The sequence below is a fragment of the Lissotriton vulgaris genome, chromosome 9, assembly GCF_964263255.1.
Source record: "Lissotriton vulgaris chromosome 9, aLisVul1.2, whole genome shotgun sequence".
Lineage (NCBI taxonomy): Eukaryota > Metazoa > Chordata > Amphibia > Caudata > Salamandridae > Lissotriton > Lissotriton vulgaris.
The window spans coordinates 59,344,927-59,370,300 of NC_141697.1; the positions used below are offsets into that span (position 1 = coordinate 59,344,927).

The following is a 25,374-nucleotide window of genomic DNA, read 5'->3' on the forward strand; positions in this document are numbered from 1 at the left end:
TTACGTCTTTCTATTCTGGAACAGTCAAAAACTTGGAGGTGAAAAATAATTCTTGTAAAACAGTCAACATTGTTTTATAACACGGCAATTATCTGTCGGTTGGCTTTGTTCGTCATCCTAAAACATTTTAGACCGCCTCAAAGACGTGTTGACGTGTTACCTGGTTTCTTCATTTAGCCGCCAGTCTAGGTTTCAAAAGGAAAAAATTCCAGGTTTTACTGGTTTTCCCAATAATTTTACTGGCCTGGACCTAAAAATTCAGAAGAAAACTGCCTGGTGGCAACCTTGGTGCTGGCTTGTGTCTTCCTTCCAGCGTCGTTGCTGTCAATCCGATGTGTGTGCAGGGGCGGCCTTAGGCATGTGCAAGCTGTGCACCTGCACAGGGCCACCAAACCCCAGGGGCCACCACGCCAGGCCTGAGGCACTTATAAATGGTGCGCGGGACCTGGCCTGGGCCCCTGAGGTTCTTAAGAAATGGTGCGGGCCCTGGCCGGGGCCCCTGAGGCTCTTAAGAAATGGTGCGGGCCCGGCCTGGGAGCCTGAGGCTCTTAAGAAATGGTGTGGGGGGCCCCAGCCGGGCCCCTGAGGCTCTTAAGAAATGGTGCGGGCCCTGGCTGGGGCCTCTACCTACGCTCCCTACCCAGGGCCACCATGAGCCTAGAGCCGCCCCTGGTGTGTGTGTGTGGGGTGGGGTGGGGCAGGGAAGAGTGTGGGGGGAAAAAATAAATAAAGAAAGAAATGTATATTTGCCTTTCACCACACCTGGTCTGTTCTTCTGCTCCCACGCTGCTCCTCCCCTTCTGACACTGTAATCCCCATGAGCACAAGCTCCCAGATTCCCCATGCAATCCCAGCGCTGCTTTCATGCTATTACTCCCAGCATGAGAGAAGCTCTGGGATTGGGCAGAGCGGGCCAGTTTCAAGCTCCAGCTATGGCCGAGGACCTATGCCCCGTGAGCACTGCTATCTCCAAGGTACGGCCTCGAGATACCAAAGTGTGCATGTTGGTTTGGCCGTCTTAAGACAGCCGGCCAAATCGACATGCGCACTTACAGTGCCTACCACTCCTCTTCTACTGCTGTGACGCTGGAACATGGTACCGCACCACCCGTCCCCACTACCAACCCTAGACTCTAGGGCTGGAAGTGAAAAATAAAAGGATAATAAAATAGTTTTACTGTCAATTTTTTTTCTTCTGTCTACTGCCTTTCAGTAGTGTGACAACACTCCTCCACTATAGCGGAGGAGCCCTCGCTGCTTCCTTGTAGAGTGAAATAAGCTGAATTGCTTCAATCCTCCTGGTGTGAGGAGTTCAGGAGACTGGCACTCATTCTGCCTGGGGCAGGGAAAAGAAAGGACTAGCTCCCATCCTCCCTGGCGCAGTGAGATCGGGTGACTGGTTTTTGTCTTCCTGGTGCAGTGAGAGGAGGAGACTGGCTCTTATTCTGCCTGATCCAGTAGGAAGCTCACCTTAGCAGGGTCAGCAGTTTCTGCCGAGATCTGTGTGTGATGTGCAGGTCTCACAATTGAATCCTGGTGAAGATGTTTCAGCAGTTAATCCTTCCAAGGTCGATAGAGTAAATAGCAATTTCGAAAGATTGACAGGAAATGTATAATACACTGTTGTATGAGTTTGGTGTAAGTGCAACATAAATAACAGATTTTTGTTTTAGGGCATGGAAATGTCCTTTCTTTGTATCAGGCCCACGGAGTACCACAAACACAGGTGCTATGATTTTTTTATTTGCTTTTAAACTTGTTTGTTTTCAATACTGTACAGATATCACATCACATGTTGGCCCATCAGGCCGTGAAACAATGAAGAAAGATAAAGAGCCACAAACTGGCGTACCCTCAAGATAAGCGATGCAGGGTAGTATCACCGCAGTCCAAATGTTTGCCCATATGCTCCGCTCAGAAGCGTCATCGCTGGGCATACGTCTTCTTGTGTGACATACAGAACAACTCCTATAGAGAGAGATTATGCGCAGAAGAAACCAACATAACAATCAAGAACTATAATAAATACTTGGCAGCAACAGGTGGGCGAGCAGTAACCTCTAATAAAGAGAGAAAAGGAGAACTAAAGAGATGTTCAAGCAGCAGGCAGAATACCAGGCATGGACGGGTGTAAGGCCCCTCAATTCCCATGGGGTACTGCATCTGAGAGAGGGGCAAGTGAAAAAGGTACCCGGGGTAGCCATCTAAAGCAGCACAGTCCGCTGAAATAAAGGTATATAGTTTCAGATGTGTCGTGATTCCAATTAGGTGGCGTGTGTGAGGATCCGGCTCTCTTTCATCCCCCTGAACCCACACTCTGAGTCATTAGCCCACCCACTGTCCGCCAAGTCTCCAACGTTCCTACCCAAATTCAAAATTTGCTGTATGGTCTACAAAGCCCTCACCAACATGGGACCAAGGTACATTACAGACAAACTGGTCCGATATACCCCCTCCAGGACCCTCCCTCCAGGGTCCAAAGATCTCCTTCTTGTGCCTCGCATAAAACAGGCTTGGTTAGGGGGAAAATCCTTCTCCTATTTAGCCCCAAATCATTGGAACCAGTTGCCCATCCACCTTCCTCTATGTATCAACTACAAATCCTTCAGGAAGCAGTTGAAAACCGCGCTGTTCTGATCATTTCCCGTTTTGCTGTCAAGGGCCGTCACAGCACGGAGATACCTCAGTTGGGGTGATTCATGCGCTTTATAAATGACATAAATAAATAAATAAATGCATCAATCACAGCCATGGACTGTACATCCGCCTAGTCAGCCCAGTAAGGGTCATCCTTCAAAGTCAGTGCGGGAGTAGCAAGGTCCATTATCTGCAGAGAGGCTTCATCCCCCTCACCCTGACCCTCATCCCTCTGCAGGCTCTGCCGCATATCTCCACACATTTCCAAGTCACGTTCCGTATTCTCATTGGTGCGTACGGATCGTGATCAGCACGCCTCGGCCATGCCCCATTCACGCAGGTCTGCCCTCCACTTATCCAGCCAGGGGGGTGGCAAAGAGTGGGTCCAGTGTATGGCAATGCGGTGCTTGGCTAATACAAGGCCCAGGAGCGCAAATTTATATCTCATGCGAGTTCCCGTCTTGGGAGTCGGGAGCATGCCCACGAGACCATGCCTGACCGACGCTTCAATACGCACACCGGCGGCTACCCGCAGTATATGCAGCAGGGGCGGCTCTAGGCTCATGGTGGCCCTGGGCAGGGAGCGTAGGTAGAGGCCCTGGCCGGGGCCTACGCACCATTTCTTAAGAGCCTTAGGGGCCTCGGCTTGGGCCCGCACCATTTCTTAAGAGCCTCAGGGGCCCCGGTAGGGGCCCGCACCATTTTTAAGAGCCTCAGGGGCCCCATCCAGGGCCCGTGCACCATTTATAAGTGCCTCAGGCCTGGAGTGGTGGCCCCTGGGGTTTGGTGGCCCTGTGCAGGTGCACAGCTTGCACATGCCTAAGGCCGCCCCTGTATGCAGCACCTCCTGCCAATATGCCTGAAGCAGGGTACAAGCCCAAGTCATTTGCAGAAATGTTGCAGAGCCCAAACCACACAGGGGCACGCTGAAGAGCGCCCTGCATCGAGGTGCTATGGGTTAAGCAGGGAGAGGACATGCTGTATTCCATGAAAACTTAAGGGGGTGTGAGCTCTGTGCAGGTCTGGGGTAAGCAGGGTCAGACGAGCACTTTGCCGGGGCCATTTTTTGGCCGATTTTGTTACAGGGCAGAAAACGGCTCTGTAACAAAAACGGCCTCCAGGGGCCCAAAACCACCCCCCACCCGTGCAGCGCACCGGGGGATTGCCGGTGCCTGCTATGGCCAGTCCGGGCCTGGGGGTAACCCCGAGCTATCTGCTTAATATGGCAGAGCAAGCACATAGCTAGAATCTGCCGAATGCCTACAATATTTGCAGGACCACCACGTTCCAAAAAGAGATATAAAGGTATTTCATCACGGTGGGTGTAAATCTAAAACATATACATTAACAATAGTAAAGAGTATTGCTTTTGGGTCGAACGCAGTCAGAAAAAGTGAACAGGTAGTGGTGACTGATCTTGGCTTTGCATTCTCATTGTGGTGAGAATGTTCTGTGGGTTTGTGGAACCCATGTGCAGCACAGTACTTGGCACACCTCCAAAAATGAATAAAAAGCCATTTGATCACTATGCTCAGGACACCCATCTGAGGCCAGCCGCCCTGGGACTGGCCCCAGTTTACCCATGCCTAAAGCCAACCTACATGCGTGTGTTTTTTCTTTTTGTTTTAGTTTCTTTGAGGAGATTCTGAACTGCTTAAAAATGCTGAATCATTTGTTAATAGTGGGAGATTAAAATATCCTTTTGTACTCTGAAATGAGAGCTGTCAGTCTTACCAGCTTGATTGGCAGCTGATTCTTGTGCAGGAGTGTGCCATGTGGGGCACTGGGGAGGCTGGGCAACTTTGGATAAAGTTTGGGTGCTCTTTGACACCGCTCTTTAGAACAGCAAACCTAAGGTGACAAGAAGGGGCAGATCTGTAAAGTGCCCATCCCTAAAAATCCTTTTAACCCCACAATGTAGCAATGGTTGTTGTACTTCCTGTATAGTGTGTCAGATTACAGACAATCTTTCAAGGTACCTCTGGGCCTTATAATAGCCAAGGGAGCTTGCTGTCTTCAATGAACCGTCCCTCTGTAACATACACGGTTTTGAAGCATTGTTTATTAACCCCTTCAGTGCGGCGGCTATTCCGCCGCAGTGCTAAGGGGGGAGGGCGGCCGAGCGGCGGGCGCATGCTGGTGACGGAACCGCTCCGTCACCAGCGTCGGTTGCGCTGTGCTTATGACGGAGCGGTTCCGTCATGGCCCTGCCCGCTCAATAGAACGTCCAGCACAGGCGCGGCGCAGGCGCATCGGGCGGGCCATGACGGAACCGCTCCGTCATCAGCATAGCGCCACCGCGGCTGATGACGGAGCGGTTCCGTCATCAGCAGGGGAGGGGTTAAACTGTAAACTGCCTATCTATGAGATGTCCACCCATTTCCGTTTTTAAGCTCTTTTGAGATATGTCAGAATCGTCTCTCATTACTGCTTGGGCCAGAGTCTTTTTTCACCAGTGGGTGGTGGAATATGTCCAATCTTGCAAATGAGACTTTGTGACCTATTCTAAGTAGTACCCAGTACCTCAAATATAGGGCCTCCGGTTATATGGTATTTCTGTTTTTAACATTTCAATCTGAATTTATCCATATTTATTTCTTAGACATTATACTGGCATTTATCTATATTTATTTTGTGTTTTGAGAATAAATAGAGCTGTAAAATGGGATATTTCCATGTTTGTTTAACTCTTGTATGGGCGCTCATATATGGATGCCCGTCATGTTTTAGCAAATTAACTTAAGCAGCCACGTATAACAACAGACTACACTCACAGGCACATATTAGCGTTATTCTACAAATAGATGTTAGCATATGCCTGTGTTTAAGAACATTTATCCTGTTTTTTAACTTTCCATGCTGTCTATCTGCTCAGCTGTTGTAGACGGCATGGAGACTCTCACAAAAGGCAGCATTTTCAGCATTTTTCCGCTTTAAAAAAAAGAAAAAATACAGCCAGTTAACACATTGTTTTCGGTCTGAATTTATCTGTAAAAATGGAAAACCGGAAGCCTTACTCATAAATACAGGAGAGCTCAGAAAACGTTCTTTTCTCCATCTCTACTTCCTTTGTTGATGGAAGGCCTGTAAGATATGGTGCTCAGACATATTTAAAACCAAAGGGGATGATGGACAGAGTGTTGAACATTGCAAGCAGTCAACTGATCTGGGTTTAATCCATCATCATTCTTTAGCTCACTCCACCACCCCAGTTCAGACCTGGCCATATGCAAATCAGTCTGACCCTGTGCCTCATGGGAACAGTCCAGCCCGAACTGCCAAACCAGGTCTTCCCTGGACCTGAAACAAGCATCCTGGGACCTGTTTCGGGTTCATAACCCTCATCAGCCAAGCTGTCTTGAGTCCAATGGCAATTTTCCCTTACCTCTGCATTTTCGATCGCCTCTGAGTTGAATAGCAGCTAAGCGGAGAGCTAAGAGCTGATCATTAGATCAGTATTTTCTATGCTGAGTAGTGTCCTGATAAATTGTAGGGGTCTGTATTTTACCTCAACACTACATGGAGTAGCATTGTAACCCGTCGTAAAGCGCTTCAGAGCCTCATCGGTGTAGTGAGCCCTATTTTATTCACTGTACTGAGTTCTGACTGTATAAAACTGTAAGGTAATCAATTTCAGTAATGTAGTCTCTATTTACCTTTCATATTTTAGTTATCATGTATCCCTAAAGAGTATTTACATTTTTTCATATGACTCTTGAATAGTACATACTGTGAACTAGGTTGCCTCTAAGTGTCTGGGTGAGCTGAGGGCTTGCGTTTGTGTTCATGGTGGGGTAAGATTTAATAACTTTGACTTTAGGATGAAGGCAGCGTGAGCTTCTCATTGTGCCAACCAGTGGGACACAAAGGTAAACAAATAATCCTTGGCCTCTCAGTTGAGTGTACGGAGCAATAGGTGCATATTTGCCAATTTTAATGATGATTAGAAAGGCAAGTTGAGCAGGGGGTATTCAGCTGATGAAATATTGACACAAGAAAATGGTGCGATTAGAGGGGAGGAGAGAGAGAGTGATTGGATGTGCACTTGCTTGTGGGCGTGAAAGGGCACAGCGAAGGGGAGGTGAAGCAAGGATGCACAAGGACAGAATAATGACAGTTGTGAAGGCAGAGCTCACACAACTGGAGGATTTCAGAAAGGAGAAAAAGGCTGTAACTGTCTACAAGTAAAAAGGACTAAAGGTTATTGATTGGCACATTCCAAGGACCACTACACCTGCCAGACTTTCCTAATGTCTAATTTAGTCTCAAATTTCCAGAATTAAACATTTTCAATTTTAATTATTCACAACACAATTAAACTGCCCAAATTAGTCATAATTGTATACAGTATCAAAATCCAATAGATTTTTAAGTGCCATTGTGTAGAGGCGATCTGCACATATATTAAAATATATATTAAAATATAAAAGCTCCAATATCTTCAATCTATTCCTTCTTCCTCTGAGTTGCCCTCCTCTTACTCTTACTCTGCTATTGGCCTGCTTTTGGAGAACTCTCCATCCGCTTCCCGCATTTATAAATGTCTTATAACTCCTTCTGAGCGACTCAAAACGAAGACTGAATTGGCCTGGGAACAGGATTTGTCATTATCTTGGCCTGTCTCTTTATGGGATAAGCTGTGGTTAAAAATACATAAAACGTCCAGAGCTGCTAACACTACCCAAACTCTTTACTTCGTGTATCAACGTTTATTACTAACCCCGCACAAATTGGCTTCATTTTCCCAGGAACTCTCCCCTAATTGTTGGTCCTGTCCTTGCCAGACTGCAGATTTACTCCATATGTTGTTTCATTGTCCCAATATCGCTTCCTTTAGGCAATTGGTTTGGTCCCGCATACACGTTATATTTGGTTTCACACTCCCTTTCTCCCTCCCCAATGTCCTTTTGGGTTCATTATCTCCTGATTTATCTCATTCCCCTTCTCACTTTAAGTTGTTTGATTTATTTTTGGCCTTAGCCTTTCATCTGATTACCTCCAATTGGAAAGACGCCACAAAAATCAGTTATTCAGCTTGGTAGAATGCTATTTGCTTCCATCATAGACTTGATACCAATTATGTTACCCCCGTTTCCTTAGCTGTAAAGAGGGATTTATTATGGATTCCTCTTACTACTTACCTTTCCAAGCTCTCTTCCCCACCTCTCGCTACTACTGTTCCTCACCAAAATCCATCTGATGATGTTCACAAACCGCCATGATTTTTCTCATTTGTCTTTTTCCTTCGATTTATTTAGTTTTATAATTATTTGATATTCACTGTTTATTTTCCACTATTTTACTTCATTTTGCTATTTGCATACATTGTCTCACTCTACAAATTTGCCATATTTAGCTTCTTTTTGTTTTGTTTTGCTCTCTTCCCCCCATTGTCTCCCTTTCCATGATTTAGGTATAGGTGTTTATTGATTCAGTTTTATTGCAATTTCTCAAATTATATTTTTGTTCCTTTTCATATGCCTTTTATTGATTGAGTGTACTGTATTATGTTTTGTATTATGTGTTTTGGTATCAATAAACTTGAACTTAAAAAAAATAAAAAATATATATAAGCTATCCTTTTGTACATGTAAGAGCAACAAGAATACTCTGAAGATAGCAGAAATGTCTCTCTCATGCCCACCCAAAAAATGTGGATCGTATTAAATGTTTAACCCTACCTCTGCCCCCCTAGCCACACCCCCTAGCCCGCCCACAGTCCGCAGTCTAATTTGATGAGTACCTGCACTTATTCTCTCCATTTAAAGCACTGATTAATAGTGTGGCTGGCATGTGCGCAGGGTCAGCAGACGACTGCATGTCCCTGGGGCACAACTTTTCCAGTTCTGGGCTTTGATTTAATATACTGGTGCGGTCTGGGATTTGGAATCTTGTTAATTTTAATCAAGCAATGGGAACAACACACAATGTTAAAGCGAAATCAGAGAATTGCAAAATGGTGTCCCGGTGATATGAAGCCCTCTGGTCACCCTACATGTGATACGATGTAGGTTTTATAGTAACTATGTGTGTCTCTGCCTTCCCCAAACACAAACCAATGGTACAGTTAATGCCTGGGTCGCTCTACATGAAGCATTCTACTATTGTTGCATTGCATTTAGTTATTGGCATTTGTGCAGCAAACGTATTGCCCCCGTATGGCCATGTAAAGCTTTACACAGTTGGGTGACTGGACACATGGATCTAGTGTGACGGGAGCCGGTTCAGCCCGTGCGCTGGACATACTGTCGGTGAGGTGGTTGTGTTGTATTCATGAACTATGGGAGTATGAGTCTGGCAGGGAAGGGTTAGGCTCACCGGGCATCTGTACTGACTGCTTATAGACATGCCCAATGCTCCACAGGGGATGTGCTTGCGTAGCGTTTCATGATGTGAGCTCGATTTATTATTTTATGGATTTATATAGTGCCTGAATCATCCCAAAGGGGTATCTCAGCGCTCGTGGACCCACAATAAGAAAGCGGTCACAAGGAACAGGAGCTACAACAAAACAGTTTTCAGAGCCTTTCTGAACTGCAGAAGGTCTGGGCACTGCCTCAGTGAAATGGGGAGCAGATTCCACTAAAGAGGTGCCAAATATGAACAAGCATTAGAAATGCAATCGGGCTCGGATTTATTTGAGTTTGAGCTAATGGCATTGTAAATGCCAATGTCTTTTTGCCATGTGTTATGGAGTGTGTGCATGTGGTGTGTAGTGGAAGTATGTTGGTTGAATTGTAATTTTACCAATGGTGGCATGCTGTGCTTTATATGAATATGTTTAAAAGTAAAGTGTACCATACTGCGATTGCTTGGTGGAAAAGTGCACTGCCGGCTGGAGGTGTGTTTGCCTGGTGGAAGGGTGCACTGACGGCTGGTGGGTGTGTGCTTGGTAAAAGCGTGCACAGATGGATGATGGTTGTTGGTGTTTGTGCATGGTGAAAGCATTCATTGACGGCTGGGGGTGTGTTGTTGTGTGTGTTGTTTTCTGTGTGCTGGTGAGTGTGTGCTGGTGAGTCTGTGGGGGTGAGCCTGGGGAGTGAGTGTGGTGGTGAGTGTGTTGTGTTGAGTGGTGACAAGTGTGTGGTGTTGAGAGACTGAGGTGTGTGGTTTGTGTGTGCGTTATGTGTGTGTGGTGTTTTCTGCACACTCACACACTGCCCCGTAACATTCACACACTGCTCACCCGCACACTCCCAATGTCGCACAAACTGCCGGTGGTAATCAATCACGTCTGCGTAAATGTTAACTGTCAAGACAGAGGAACCAGCTTACTTCTGACGAACTGCACAAGTCTGCCCCTCCTACACATGCACTCGGCTCAATGATGGATAAGAGGGAGGGGCTACCTGGTCCAGATGTCACATAGCAAGTGATCGCTTGTTTATTGACTGTGCTATTATTATAAGGGTGTTTCAAAGTGCTAAAAGATGGGTGGGGAGGTGAAGGGTGCATGGTGTTTCAAGCAGCTTGCATAGCACTCAGTTAAAACTACAGGCGAATCGAAGCGCTGAGGGGGAATGGATGAAGTCGACTTTAATTTGATTTTCCAATTCATCACTAGTCACCTCTACCACTCATCTACTTATATAGTCATTCAAGTTACATATCCGGTGTACAACCTTATTACCTTGTACTGTTTTCTGATAATAAATACTTTGGTAACAATACAATTACTTAGATGAGAGAGAGAACAAGGACTATGGCAGAAGGAAACGAAATGATATTAGTTTAAAGTAGATTCTGGCGCTTCAAAGCGCCAAGGGTGAAAAAATTGGTATGGTTTGTCGTTTCTATGGCCGTTTCGAAGAGCTGCGAGGTCGGAAGGAAGGCGGGGCAGCCAAGGGTTTCGGAATGCAGAGGAAGTCGAATAATCAGGCTTCACTCACTTCATTGCTATTGCATACAATGTACACATTGTTTCATTAAAGAACAAAACTCAGTACAAAAGTGCATAGACAATATACATATAAAAACGATTCGCTTGTCTTAAAGTGTTTAAATCGAAGGCCAAGAATATTTTTCTTTTAAAGTTATTCAATCCTGGCATTCGCCCAGATACCCCTGGATTATTTAAGCGTGCAATGTTAAAATGATGGTCGAAAACCCGAGCAGGGCCCCTTGTAGGTCGGGCGCTACCTGGACTTTAAATTTTACGGTAATTGAGGTGACGGTCTTGCCCCAGAAAGTAGGAAGATTAAGAACAGCGGGACGTAGGGCCCGATCCTGTGGAAGCCCACATCGAAGTTGCTGAAAACATTCGATGCAAGTGGTATAATAAATTCCAGTTGGAATAAAAACAAAAAATAAACATTCTTTTTAAGTTCGCTCATCGGGCAGCTTTATGGGCCATAAGATTAATAACAATCCCCAGAAGCGAAAACAATTTTGGAGCCGGTGCTGCAGCTTCGTGCAGATAAAGATAAAGTACGGGTACCAGTTGCCCAATCCTATAAACTGAAGTACACTAAAGTTATCACGTTGCCAGTTTGACGCATTAGAGGTACTTTCCCTCTTTTTGAACGCGATCCCTGGGGAGCCACAGCAGGCTCACGTTTCACCTGCTCACCGCCTCTACCCAAGCCTGAGATCGAACACAAGACACTGGGTTAAAAAGCAAGGCATTGTTGCTTCACCTCACGTGCACCTTGTGTATCCTACCTGCCCCAGGCAACAACACGGCCTTCGAAGCCAAATAGCGATTTGCAAGGAAATTAAACTCTTATCAACATACAGAAACGTTTCCTGCATAACAAGGGACAGTTGGTCCGTGGAGAGATCGGTTCTCGATCCACCTTAACCCCATTTAAGGTTTGTTGTTTTCATTCCTGGTTCCACCTCCGCGCATAAATGAATTGTTTACTCCGCCTCGCGCTGGGAGCGGAAAGGTTCATAGGCGCCGGATTCCGTTTCCCAATAGACTGGAGCACCCACGCTGTTAGCGAGTGGGCGTTGTTGGCGCGGAAGAAAGAGGTGACTGGGAAATCTGAATTAATGCCACCGCCATGCGGGTGGTCCCTGGGACACCAAGAGGAAATTATTTTCCGAGAGGCTCGCGGCGGTTTATGCTTTAACGAATTATTAAAAGGCGATGGGCGCTTTTCAGTGGAATGTTTACTAGAATCACGTCGTGTTCCGGTCACTGGGGCTGGCTAGTAATCCCCGTTAAGACCCGCAGAGGACGCAACGCCACAAGATCCTCTGTGGCCATTTCCCGGCCTGGCATGCAGCAGCTGCGCGCTGAGCGCTGCTGAATGGTGAACGCGCCCGGCCATCTGCATTCACTTACGGAGGCACCCTGACAGCTCCTAATTATAATTAATGTACTTCTTTGCGCGAGCACGAACGAAATATGCCCAAAATGGCGGAACAAAACTACATTTACCCTATCACTTCAAGCCTATTAAAACGACAACACAACGAACACGAATCACTGGCCAGATGACAGAACACGCAAAGGAATGTGTGGAATTTGTCTCGGCCAAAGCCCTAGGAGATACTTTTTTTTCTTCTTTAACATTAGTTCTCGAAACTCCTCCCACTTTCAGTGGGGAGGAGTCCGAGCCCTAAAAAGCTTTCCCCCTGTCCTTAACTTCTTAACTTTAGGTATCTTGAGGAGGGATTTCAAGCCAGCGGAGATCTCTACGGGGAATGTAGCGATTGAGTTTCTCCATCAGGTAAATAGGTCCTTTACCCCACACTGCTTTGTGTGCCATGCAGCAAACCTTACATTTGATTCGTTTGCGTACAGGCAACCAGTGGAGCCGACCTCTAAATTACTTCCATGCCCAAGACTTGGGCCAGGACCTCTCACACTGTGTACTGTCTGGACACAAGAGGGGCTCATGTATTTCAAGACACCTGCTTCCTGAAAGAGCCAGTATCAAAGAGTGATCAGCATTTCCAAAGGGAGTGAGGTCAGAGGTCAGAGGTCAGAGGTCAGAGGTCAGAGGTCAGAGACACACATAAGGCTGAAGTTCAAAGCCGCCTCTCGTTTCTTAGACAGTTTACGCCTAAGCATTGTGACATTCAAGGCAGAACAGTTACTTATCTTGTTAAAACAGCCCAAGCGAGCAGACTCCTTCATACCTCTAACTCCTCAATACACGGAAAATATGCAGCATGTGACTTACAATAGATCAAATAAATGTTTAATTTGGGATGCTATTTTTTTTTTTAAATAGAGCTTAGAAAGTCATGAGGCCTCTTCAGGGCATCAATAAACAAACCACGATCATAAACCTCTGAGATCCCTGCATGGGATCCTATATGACAATATGCCATCTCTAAAGTTGCCAGACAGCGCCACCTCGTGGCAGGCTTCCACAAGCCCCGGTGTTGACAATTATGTACAGGTGCTGAGCACAGAAACCCCCGGCTCAAATTAAGCACTGGTCTCCCCCCACTTTTTTCCTGGGACTTGGTCCTGCGTTCAGGGTTCAAGGGATGGCAAGCTGGATGCCCGGCACTGGTTGGTAGCACTAAACAAATTTGATTAATACGTTGTTTATTTATTGCACTAGGGCTAGGGTGAGTTCTTTCAATCCCGCTCTTTTCCAAGGAGCATCTTGCATTTGAGTGAGGGCATGCCGCAGGACACGCTTGGCGCTTCACATGCCGCAGGACACGCTTGGCGCTTCGCATGCTGCAGGACACGCTTGGCGCTTCGCATGCCGCAGGACACGCTTGGCGCTTCGCATGCCGCAGGACACGCTTGGCGCTTCACATACCGCAGGACACGCTTGGCGCTTCACATGCCGCAGGACACGCTTGGCGCTTCGCATGCAGGGAGCTGCTCTTATGACCCGGGCCGCACCAGTCATTTGGTGAACCTGGCTCCCTTGCTTGGAGCTGGTGATTTGGTGCTGAGATTGACGATACCCACACGCAAAGAAGAGAGGAAGAGAAAACATGACACCGCTCCCTCTATCCCAGCTCCTCTGAGAATGTCCTACTACTGGACAGAACAGGCGTGAAATGGTGGATTTCAGTGAAAAGTAAATGGGGCGTTTCTCAGATGCCTAACTCAGAATGTAAGCCTCTGCTCAGCACGCAGACACACTATGTGATCTTGTACACATCACCATACCAGTTATGGACCTCCCTTACTAACCCTGGCACCTTCGTCCTTCCCTTCCACTCCTGTGTGCTGGCATATCCCCTGTCCTCAGTGTCCTCTGCTTTTACCCAGGTGTGTTCAAGAGGTTTACGTGCGTAACTCCTCGCCCACCTGGCACCCCAAGGGTACCTTCGCTGTCAGAACTGCAGCTAATGGTACGCACGCTTGGCAAAGAGTCGTGGAACCCGCCGCCGTCTGCGTTCCATTCCAAACAGGAAGTGAAACTGATGCTTGTTCTACAGGTGACAGTAATAGCACATAATGCCTGGGTCGTGAAGATGGGCACGACCCATAGACGCACCAACTGCGCCCACCTCACCGCCCACTGGGCTGCGGAGCTCCCTGACGCGTCACGCTGCATCTCACCTGGGGGCCCCTCCCCCAGGCGCAAGGCAGACTGTGCAGGCTGAGCCTTGCACCGCATAAGTTGCTATTGGTGTTATCCGCCATGATGGCACGAGAGGCAGAGTCAAGGGTTGAGCGATTCGAACCTGTGACCCGCAGCTGATGCATTAACCCACTGAGCTAGCATAGCGTCATATAGTTTTTTTGGAAGGAGCAGGTAGGTACATTTTTCATTACAGCAACATGACATTATGATACATATCTTCCACAACATAAACAAGACAATATGCTCAATCAAAACAAAGATAAGACATTATGATAGTAGAGCGGGTTAATGCAGGAGCTGCGGGCCATGTCTTTAAATCCTTGAAAAAACTGTTCCCCCTTCCACGCTGCTGTACTGGATACCACTATCTGCAATCACTTGTGACGCGCACACAAATGTCACACATAATTTATTGTTATTGATAGATCAAATAGCAGTGGTTTCATGACCCACAATTCATTGGAATAATGCCACAAACGTTGGTTATTTTTGCATAGTTCACAGGAATGACAGTATCTCTGTGAATTACGAATTGAAACCAATTGTAAGTCTTTTTGACACATATAATAAAAAGCAGTATCTGGTAATGTGCCTAATGGTCCAATTCTGTACCTGGTAGTTGCATAGAATACACCTAGCCAAGGTAAAACTCTGGTGCATATATATATATATATATGCAATAAATGTTATAGCCTGTTAGTAGCTTTTGTTGCAATTTAAATGCTAAAACGTTATGGTTTTAGCCAGCAGACTCTTAATAATAATATGCTGCAAGCTCACTCCATCTTCTACTTTACACGCATGGTTTGCTGTGCTCTACCTGTTGTTGCTTATTTGCGCAAATTTTAAATTAAAGAATGTTTATGCATCTACGATTCTTCCACTTTGCACTTTAATGGACTTGAATGTCTTAATAAAGTATTTTAAACTGTATAAAACCCAGCCATGGTGTAATGCCCTTTCTGATGTATCCTGAGTTGAGGGACGGGCCTGATGTCCTGACCCTTTGTGCCTCGCTTAAGAGCGCCTTGAAGTCACTACCTTATATGGTGGTTGCTTGGAGTGTCTGTAGACAGGGGCAGTGATTGGACTCTTATTTGCTTGACCTTTCGCATCATTTGACAGTCGGTCTCACCCCTCGCTTGTGCTTTGATTGGTGGACGTGTTTGATTGGTGGACGTGCGGTGGGGAGGCGGTGCTGGCCTCTTTTTAGGCCTGGCTGGGTCTAGTCAGATAGTGGAGTTGTCTGCCAGACCATATGTTGTTACTCTTCTAAAAATGCACAGTCAGTGGACTTCAGAGGAGTAAACATCTCTCTCCTCGTGCTATTGGCTGTTTGGTCTACGATTCCATCTCATAGGAAGTGTTTCCATTGCAATGATGGCGCATTGTTTTCAGGATATGGCAGGGACTTTATTTGATGACCGAATAACTCATTTTAAAAAGAATGCTTCCCCCTCTTATACATGCAAATCGTTCAGCAATGCCTACTTGAAGATGATCTGAAAATGAAGTATGGAAAGGCTGTATATTATGTATCGTGCTTTTTAAAGAACATTTTTGGTGAGGGCTCCTGCTTCATTCCCCAGGTCAATCAGCCTATTTCTTTTCATTAGGAGCCTGCCCCTCAAAAAAGACTATGTGCCACTGTGGTCCTTCATCTGTGCAACTGGTTGCATGTGCCACTGCAGTCCTTCTTCTATGTCCCTGGTTGTATGTGCCACAGCAGTCCTTCTTCTAGTTCACTGGTTGTATGTGCCACCACGGTCCTCTATGTCACGGGTTGTATGTGCCACTGCGGTCCTTCATCTATGTCACTGGTTGTATGTGCCACCATGGTCCTTCTTCTATGTCACTGGTTGTATGCGCCACCATGGTCCTTCTTCTATGCCACTGGTTGTATGTGCCACTGTGGGTCGTTTTCAATCTCTAATCACACAGGGTATGCAGTTCCTCAAGGCGGACAAAGTAATAAAGAGTTAGGAGGAAAGGGATCCTCCTTGTCGGCACTAGAGTCCTCACACACCCAGCAAGCTAGGTGTCATGCTTCATCATTTGGACCTGCTCCTCGTCGGGTCGGCGCTGCAATACCCGACGGGCACCCTTAAAGGGGCTCTTTGGCAGAGATCTTTTGTTCCTTGCCGTATGGTGCTGTGGGTGTGAGGGTTCTAGATGGTGTAGATGTGGTGAAAGTGAGTGATATAAAAAAGAGTGGATAGTCCAAATAAGGCTTTTATTCAGGCTGGCTATCCACCTTCTTAAACGCAATAAGAGTGGCCGCTCTCTGACTTTATGGTCCAGTGGAGCTAGGCTCAACTCTCATGGTTGACATGTTTCATGCACAGGGGTCTTGTGTGATCCATGGCATTTCATCAGGACCTAGTGTGTTCACTATCACACGCAGTGGTTGGTAAAACTTTCCTACTTATCAAGCTTCATGAATGCGAGCACAGTGTCCCGCCAATTCAAATGGTGACCTAACTGTAGGGAGAGTGTTGCTCCATTCGGTGTTCGGCTCTAGACACCAGGCTTGCGGTGTCCTATCCTCGTTGGGATGTGTGCCGATAGAACTACCCCGTATCGCCGAAACCGGAAAGCACAGGAGCTGCCACGGAGGTCGTTTTCAATGTCACTGATTGTAAAGAGCTGCCATGGAGGTCGTGTTCAATGTCACTGATTGCATTTGCCACTGTAGTCCTTCTTTGGTGGCGCTGGATATATGTGCCATAGTGGTCCATCATAAATTGTACTTATTTTTAAAAGATACTCCTTCCTTGCTTTGTATATAGTTTGCAAATTATATTACAGTTAATTTGCAGTTCCATTGTAAGAAATGACAGTTTCTTTTATTAATCTATGGACTGCTCTTTATTAGACTGTGACTCTACAGATTTGTGCTGCTCCTTGACCTGGACTTCCTTGACAGTTCAGTTCCCTGCAAAAGCTTTTATTGCTGATTTTCTAATATAAATATACATCAGTGGGCTCTGTCTCCGCGTGCCATTGACTGTGTCGTGTATCGTTCTACCTCCAAAGCAATGCTTACATTGCAAGACTTGAGGTGCATATGTTTAGCATTCGCAAGGACTAACTGGTGAATGCAGAAGCCATCTTGACAACAAAGCTTCCGCCTTTAAAAGCAACACCTTTTACATTCTAAGCAAGTGCTAGTGGAAGTGTGGTCCAAGCATTAAGTGCCTCGTTTACAGCTTGAAGGGAACTGAAAAACCACCAATTTCTGGAGGAAACTCTAAATACGAAGTAGAATCCACTGGATGAATTTACACTACATTAGTATCCATATGGGGGAGGAAATTTTGACGGTCAATTGTAGTCTACCTTTAGAGTTTACTTCTGAAAATGGAGGATTTTAATTCCCCTCCAAAGTCCAAATGAGACTCGAAGTATGAAAATACTGCCTATTAAATGTAACGAGTTGTTTTAAAGAATTTGATTTTTGGTGTGAAAAACCACTAGCTAAAGAAAAACCTTTATAAAATAACAGCTGACAAATATTAGTGGGCATAGTCATGTTTTTCTTGGTGAGCGCAGACATTAGTCTTATTCCAGTTTCATTCTTATGGTTAGATAAAATGTGTATGTGCCATTGTGGTCCTTCTTCTATGTCACTGGTTGCATGTGCCTCTGTGGTCCTTCTTCAATGTTGATGGTTGTATGGGGCTGTAACCCTTCCTGTGTACTGCTGTTTGTACCACGGTGGTGCTTCTTAAATATAATACCTTTGGACAAAGAGGGAGTCCCATTTCACTTTTACAAGTACTGTGTTATTTATTAAATATATAAAAAATGATGAGAGCAGGCCACTCAGCACTAAACCTAATGTCCAATTAATATATATTCTAGGAAGTCCTAGATCTGTGTTCAGAGATCCAAGCCAAGTCGACTTGGCTTGGATCTCTGAATTTGGAGCTTTGTGAAAATATTGGACATTGCATATCTATGATTGTGGACTAACGTAAGATAGATCAACTGGTCTTGACAGAATCTAAACACAGATCTAGGACTTCCTAGAATATATATTAATTGGACATTAGGTGGAGTGCTGAGTGGCCTGCTCTCATTTCTTTCTTGTACTTTAGGCACATTATGCCTTTTGACACTACTGGTGGTGGGTGTGCATCAGGCCTATAGAGCACCCATTGCAGGCTACATAACAATTACTATGTTTTGTACTACACGTTTAAAACTGTTTCTGTGAAAGAAATTATCTTATGTGCGGACGTTTTCCCTTTTGTAAGGGGAACACTACCACCATTCCTTTTGTGAGTAGATAAAAAATGATATCACATTTTCTTTGCCGTGCCATTTAATGAATTTCTGCTGGTGTTTTTAATCATAGTAACAGCATGTGGTACTGCAAGCTTGTATTGCTCACTTTCAGGATACCTAGTGCAAGCCTGGGGACACAGCAGTCTTGTGCTGCTCACTTTTAGGACATGGAGCATTGGTAAAGCCAAGGTGCTAATGCATGTAAATAGCATTTATGCGTGGATATGATTGGACCTAAGTCTTTGCTTGTTTTCACAGGTAGAAGTCAGACTACCTCCACTCCTCCATTCCTATCTGGTTTCAGGATTCTCCCCTGAGGAGTCCACCAGGCCCTTCCCTTTTCAATGTTTTTACCTCTCATCTGTGCCTTTGGTTTCAATTGTTTTGCTATGCCAATTATGCCAATAAGGCCCAGCTCCAGGTGACCCAGGGGCAGTTCTGTAGTGCCTCCTTGCAATCTAGGGTTTCTGTTTAACCACAAACTCACTATCAGGTCGCAGACTGGAATACACCGCCCTACGTTTCCTCTACCTCATGACACTCACATAAATACTCCTTCTTTCGTTGACATCGCAGTGATGGTCTGGACTCTGGCGGATTAGGACATTGCTCGTCATCTCCAGTTTCCTAAATAGTTGCTAGCTAAAAAGTTTATTCGAAATTTAGCAACCATTTTGGGACTGTCCACCACAGTCTAGTTCATCATCATCCAGGAAGCCTTCACTGCTAAGAAAATGTATTTCAAAAGCCACTGCATCCACTGTATCATTCATAAAGCAAAAAGAATGCTGGGGTGTTGTGGTGACCACTCAACATATTAATTCTGCCGAACATGGTGTGTGTTTTGTCGCGCCCAGTGCTCTTCGGGTGGACGCTGGGGACAGACCGCACCTTCCCAACCAGGAAGTGAATGGGTCAGAATCGTTCACTGAATTTACTAAGGATGGCTGCTGCTGTATATTTATCAGATGCCTTGGTATATTTTAATTTGGCGGGGCTCACATAGCATGTTTATATTATACGTGTAGTTTATGTACGATGTCAAATGATTTGCATAAACTGTAACAATACTTTATTGCACTGAATGTACAACTGTACTGAGTACACGTAGGGTCTTTCTGGGTTTGGAAGTATTGCTCGCATTACATAAGTGGGGCAATAGTGGTGCTGTCAAATTGTAATTACGGGTACTGGGTCTGCACTGCTTGGCGCTCATTCGTGAAGCGGTCTCAATAGGCACTGGGGTTGGTTTCTGCAGCGAGTCTAGTATCTGCCACCTCTTTAATCGTTAAGTGACTCTAGAAAGACTGTTAAAAGCCACATTCTTTTAGAGCAGAATTTAAACTTTCTTTCTTCATGTTCATATCCACAGATTGCATTTTATTACAAAATATCTCCACCTGCTACAGTCCCTAGAAAATCCTGCATCCAAAAAATTAACCTTCATTTGAACTTATATTTTCTGTTCTTTATTTACTGTGAGTGCACGTCTCCTCCCCTTCTCCCATATGGATGCCTTTTCTGTATATACACTACTCAAAATCTCATGAATGTATGTCTTATTCTCTTGTTTTTAAACCATATGCCTTCAACCTAACACTATCTATTAATTCCAGCAAGCCTTTGCTTCTCACATCGCCTCCAGTAAAGGTCACACTTCAGTCATTAATGCACCACAAAGTAACTGGAGTACACACATGAAATGTCTCCCTTTAGCATACAAGACTAACCAGTGGACTGACCGCTAACTCTGGGGCTCCCAAGTAGCATGATTCTCGCTGTAAAGCGCTTCAATGCCTTGTCAGGAGTAGTAGGTGCTGTAAAAGTGGAACATTCAATACAGTTTAAATTCACTGCAAAGGGCCTTCTTCAGCTGTACTTCGCCCTATCGCCTCACCTGTCAACTATGCCCTCCACTGTGCTTTGTTCAAGTTCCCTCCTATTCGAAGGGTTCATTTAGGACATTAGTTCTTTTATTTGACAAATAAACCCTGGAACAGCGTGCATCTGTGTCTTCTCAGGCAGTTTAAGTAAAATATCTTATAAAACATCTCGAAGCACGGCTGGCTGTATCTGATTTCTTCAACCACTGAGCTTCCCCGTGACTTCAGCTGCTTGCTTTCCGTTCTGCTCCAAGACACCTTTCCAGGTTGTTACAACACTCTATAAAGACTGAAGGCATGTCCTCTTTAAACCTACAGAGCTATAAAGCAATTTGCAAAGTCCTTTTTTATCTACCTTAAGGGGTATTTAATTCCTTATAATACACCATTACCTTTTTTGGAACTCTGATTTAAACTCTGAACAGGGAACAAAGTTCAGCTAACTGGGCAATAATATGCTAGCTCCTTCTTGGTTTAGTTAAAGTGAAGCTGCAATTGTGCTAAGTGACCTGCCTTTCATGCGGTCTGCTAGCTCTGGTACTAGGCAATGTGATGCCACAACTCAACTGTAATAAAGTGTTACAGTAGAGTACTAATGCACTTTTTAAATTACTGGTAAGTATACTATCACAACTAGACTGTAGTTTGGGCATTAAATACATGTATTATACATGTATTGCAAGAATCCATATATTAAAGGGCCACACTACATGTTTCCTACTATCTATTGCACACATGTAATATTGCTGTGAATTGGACATTAGTGAAAAGTCATTCTAAATAAACCCACCTTCATTGAAGGGTCTGTGCTTTGAGACGGGAGAGCTATAGGGATCCCAAAGACCAAACATTATTTACATGAGTCAAGATGCTCCTGTTTCAGGCTGCCAGTAATCCTGTATTTTGACTGCAGGTTGGGGGAACTGCTCCTCCTTCGCAGTAGACAGGGACATGGGTGGACAAGAGAGGCCCACCCTGTTTTCCTGCTGATTTAGGGACGGGGGGTTTCACTGGGGTTTTACTATTTTAAAGGTTGCAAAGGGTGGCAAACACAAAATGATGCCACCTACAAGCAAACTTTAGCGAGAGTCGACCAGAACGTAGAACCAATTATAAGCAACATCTACGGGGGGTTCTTTAATTGTATAACATTAATATTTTATTCACCAGTTTTTTCTTCCATCAAGAATTGTGGAAAATAAGTACAAACTTGGTGAACATTATCGGCGCCATCTTGCCCCTTTCCAAGCCCATTCGTGCGCGTAAGCGGCAGCCATTTTGAGCACCATGGCCTCCCTGCCCCTCGCTGATAGCCAGCGCGTCTCTCTCTCTCTCTTAACCTCGCAAGCATTCCCCCGCACGCTGACAACCCCCGCTCTCTCATGCCTTGGCTCATAAACCCCTTTTCGGCGCAGCTTCACCACGGAATCCCATCCTGTTCCCAGCGCGACACCTCCCCTCATTCCTTTCATGGCCTCAAACCCTTCTGATGCAAACCCCCTTTTCCTGTGTCACCGTTTGTCTTCCCTGTTCCCAGGCCGCCACCTGGCTCTGCGGATACTGTTTATTACCCCGTACAGTAGGAAGTTTCCCCTCCCCATCAAAAGACCCCCGAACCGATCAAAGCCCCCACCCCATGAGATCCGATCAACCCCATGCATTCCGTGAATCGGCGGAATGCCCTGCTGTGCGACAACCATCACCTGTTGTGACCGGGGTGGGGAATCCAACTGTAAATGTATGTGGGAACGGGTCTGAAGGGGAGATTCCGAGGATGTTCTTTCAAGTACTAAAGTATTGCGAGAATGTGTTATGTGCAATAAAGGTCATAAACCCTAGTATAAGAGGCCAGGCCTCCGAGATGTGGGTAGAGCACCTCGTGACGATACTTGCTGTCTGAATTGAAGTGTTCTCCTCCGGAGAGAATAAAATCCTCGTTTCCTGCCTTCCAGTCTCCAGCGCCTGCTTCTTCATTGATTAATATTGGTGGGTCATAGAGGCGATACTGCCGGGCAACATAAAAGGGTCTTTGGTTACCGGTTGTCTTTGGAACCCTTTTTAACAGAATACTCCTCAAGCCTCTTTCTGCTCGTCCGTGTTCCTTCCCCTGTCTCTGGCATCTCTCCCCAGCACCTCTGTCTCTCTCCTGCACATCTTACATCGACCACTCTTTCTCTCTCCCTCTCTTTCTCTTGCATTTATTTCTATCCCGTCCCTTCCTGTTCCTCTCTTAGAATGACCTCTTTACTGCACCACTCACATATGCCCTGGTCCTCTCCCAAGCACCTCTTCTCGGGCAAAAAATGACTCCTCCGTTCAGTGCTTTAAATGGGCCGGTACTCACCGGTACGGAGTACCGGCACTTTTTCCTTTTCTCCCCTTGAGTACCGGCACTTTTCCAATGAACGAAGAGAGTACCGGTACTCATGGGACCCGACTTCAGCCCAGGCAGCGCTTCCTTTATCACCTCCACTCCTCTGCAGCTCCTTTAACAAGCACTGCAGGGAATTAATCACGGGAGTGCTTGTCACCTTCGGAAGTCTTCAGAGCGGGGAGGGCGGGAGGGGGCCTGCAGAGTGCTTATCGGATCCATTGTTCTTTCACAGTGGGGCTGAGAGGGACTGAAAAATCTAATGGGTGGCGGCGGGACGCACTGAACAGAACAGATTTAAAAGTGGGTTTATGGCTGTGAGAGTGATGTCCACGGAGTGTTAACTAACGGTGGCCCATTAAGCGCACCTGGGGGCAGGCGCCAGCTGGCCTGCCCCTGTCGGCCTCGGACCCCTTTGAATACAGGCCTCACTGGCCTGCCCTGGGGGGTGGGGGGGGGAGGGGGGGGCACCGTTCTTTACCACTTATTAAGCACTTTGGCTGCCAATACAACTTGGTCTATATTTCGTAAAACTATCACTTGTTTTGAAACGTGTTTCTTTATAATGGATAAGTGCCAAGTGTTTGTGTACGTGGAGGAGAAAACAAGCTGGAGGAAGGCATTGAACTCTGGCTGGTTTTTCAGAATGAGTCACAGGAATGAACGCAGCTCATTCGGCAGAACACACTCTTCGATACCCTTCAATTTTACTAACATTTTTTTTTAAAACAAATGTTCATGAAATGCTTGATTTCACTGTTGCCCAAATAAAACATACCCTCCACAAATAGACAAGCACCGTAGGCAAACGCACACAACACATTAATGGATACATGCACACAAACTATAATGCACAGACACAGATGAGTACATACTGCACAGATGTACATGCACCACAGATTCATGCCCAAGCACGCACATGCAAACACTTGCGAAAAGCAAAAGCATGGACACACAGCACACACATTCCATCGGTAGACACACACATACAACACGCACACATACAATTAAACACATACCAAACGCATCCGAACTCACAAAATAAACTATGGAGCTTCTACTGGTCACCTTACAGTATCTTGCTGCGCCTTTCTTCACAGCATACGTCACATTTCCTTTATGGTTATTTTGACAAATAACTACCACCAATAGTGTGTGCTGTACAAACTGAGCAAAATACACACAATTGATGGACGGAATGCAGAACAAATCAAAACATTACACTTTTTGTTGCATAGAGCCTTGTGTTACCTGCAGGTCAAAAGTTAAGATCCTGGTAAAATAGCTTAGTGAGTTATGACCCTGCAGCAAGGACCTGCCTGCAAACAAGAAGGCATATATTTAGAACCTCGCTGTTATTTCCTCAATCTTTTCTTATTTTAAGGATGCTAAAAAAGCCTACTTTGGGTAGTAATAAACACTTATAAGTAAGTGCCATATATATATAATTATTAGTAAGATAACTAATGGACAGATGGATCCGACATTCTAACAATGCATGCAGATTTTGTGCATACAACCTTGCAAAGTCAAAAAGCTAGCTCCGCCCCTTGTCCCACCTTAGCACCGCCCTTAACTCCACCCACTGCTCCTTTTGGTGAGTACCTGCACTTATTTTTTTCCATTTAAAGCACTGCCTCCGTTAAGAAAAATATTAGAGCAGCCTCGTTCAAGGTTTTCCAGAATGCAAAGCAAATATTTGTTGTGCCTTTCTGATGCTCCCTTTCCCCCTAGCAAAAAAAGGACAGTTTAGTCAGCTTTTCCCAACATGTTGAGTTGTTTCTGCGATGGGTGGATGCCTCACAAGGCAGCTGCCTCCAGTGGCCTTGTGCATCACCAACACTGGCCCCATGAGCCCCTCGGACACACAGCTGACAACTGGACTCAAACCCCTCTGCACCCCAAGCCCATCTTGTGGCACCAATGCCAAACCAGACTTTGGAACCAAAGATAACTGATTATTCCCACCTGCAACCTTCCTGGCCATTAACTTTCTGCACTTTCAACTGAAAATGAAGCAATTTACTTCCTGGAGTAATCTAACTGTTTCCCTCCTTGAACCCACAAACCCTCAGTGCCAGGGGCGTAGCTCGGTCAGGAAGAATGGGTGTGGGGGGGGACCGGGGGGGGGGGGGGTGAGCTTCAGATTTCCCAACAATCAAGCTGGCACATAGGGGCCTATTTACTAAATTCTCATGCCGCGCAGCAGTCAAAAATGCTACGGTGCGTGAGGAGGAGCAGGCAGGAGAGCATCATATTTACAGAGATATCACTCTCCTCCCCTCTCCCTAGCACCAGCGCACAATCACGTAGCCGTGCCCCAGGCACACACCTTTGTAAGGGCCGGACTGGCCATAGCGGGCACCGGGCAATCCCCCGGTGCGTCGCACGGGTGGGGGCCGGTGCTGGGCCCCAGGGGGCCGTTTTTGTTACAGGGCCGTTTTTGCAGCACAGCTGCAATATCGGCCCTGTAACAAAATCGGCCGAAAACCGGCCCCGGCAAAGAGCTCGGCGGCACCTCCAACCCCCCGAGTGGGGAGGGGGAAGGAGGTGGGGGGGGCGAGGGGCAGCCGAGCACTTTGCCGGGGTCGGTTTTGGTTCCCAGTCCGGCCCTGTTTGTACCATAGTGAAAGGGTGTTTGCATGAGTCTAGCATGCATTTTTTATTCAAAGGGCACCCTTCC

The 25,374-nt window shown here is 46.0% G+C and overlaps 1 protein-coding gene across 1 annotated transcript in view; it reads right to left on the reverse strand.

Moving 5' to 3' along the window:
• The window catches only part of RASGRP1 (RAS guanyl releasing protein 1), a 306,300-nt gene that overhangs the window by 202,746 nt on the left and 78,180 nt on the right, over window positions 1-25,374 (reverse strand). The window lies entirely within an intron of this gene.